A 1,183-nucleotide genomic window follows, 5' to 3' on the forward strand; every position below is an offset into this window, starting at 1 on the left:
CACACAGCCCTTGACCTCCATAATAAATAGGGACAGACTCTGCACAGGAGGCCCCTCCATCCCCTGAACAGGAACCTACTGTGTAAGGGGCCTCATGCCATCCTGGCACTGAATCCATCCCAGAGGTGCTGGTCATGGGCATCTCCATTCTTGCCAGGCAGCTTCCGTGCAGGCTGATGAGGCTTCTGCCATCCTAGCACGTGTCCCCATCCTCCTGCTCTGAGGAGTCCACGAGGCTGCTCAGCTTGTTCCCAGGTTGACCTCTCTGGAGGATGTCTGCTTTGGCAGCTCCCCTGTCCAGGTACACTTTGTACATGGGGTCCCCATGTAGGGAAGCAGGTGGTGCTCACTGTGAACACAGTCAGCTTGTCCACAGCCAGCAGCAGAAACCAGATGAAGTTGAGCAAGGATTGAAAGAAGGTCCCCTTGATGGATGGGACCTTCTGTGCGCACCTTGTAAAGACCACCTGGGTACCTTTCTTCTTTTTCAAACAGAGAAACAGTTGTACACAGCCTGGGCCATGAACTCACCCACCCACTTCAGAAGCCTTGTGTAGTGGAGTACCTGTCCGTCATGTTGGTACAGGAAGTAATACTGAGACTTACAGTAGTATTGCAGACCCACAGCATGAGGGGCTGGTGGAAGCTGGGATGGCCCAGTTTCCCAGATCCTCCACTGGACCACTTCAGAGCTCTGGCCACCAACACTACTTACTCTTGCGAATTTAGATCCGTCAAACTGAACACTGTAGCTGGCTCTACAATTCTCTAACAGTTCATCAGCTATATACACTGTTACCTTCCCCAGGGATTCGAGGATCGGCAGGGTCAGGTCAGCCTGGACTGCTCTGCTGGCCATGACCGAAGAATAGAAATACTCCTGAGTACCTGAGATCTCAGGATTTTGAATGCTCGTTTCTGGACATGTATCTGAAGAAGATCATTCAGTACATCTTGTGTGCCTCGTGATAGTTGCCCTTCTGGATGCTTGCACGCAGTTGCCCTCCATGTGCTGGGGGCATCTTTCTGGGTGATCAAAACCAACACCATGGGCCTCTGCACTGTTCAGAACTGATGCTGTGGCAGGCGATGTTGGCAGAGCCTCCTTGCTCCCTTCCCTGTGGCCGCTACATGCACTCTACCAGAACTGATTTGTTTTCTTAGCAGAAGCTACTAGTGATGG

At 52.2% G+C, this 1,183-nt stretch overlaps 1 pseudogene; it reads right to left on the minus strand.

Moving 5' to 3' along the window:
* Positions 1-92: 92 nt before the first annotated feature.
* LOC101986931 lies at positions 93-964 on the minus strand (annotated as a pseudogene).
* Between the last annotated feature and the right edge of the window lie 219 nt (positions 965-1,183).

The sequence above is a fragment of the Microtus ochrogaster genome, unplaced genomic scaffold (genome assembly GCF_000317375.1).
Source record: "Microtus ochrogaster isolate Prairie Vole_2 unplaced genomic scaffold, MicOch1.0 UNK728, whole genome shotgun sequence".
Classification (NCBI taxonomy): Eukaryota; Metazoa; Chordata; class Mammalia; order Rodentia; family Cricetidae; genus Microtus; species Microtus ochrogaster.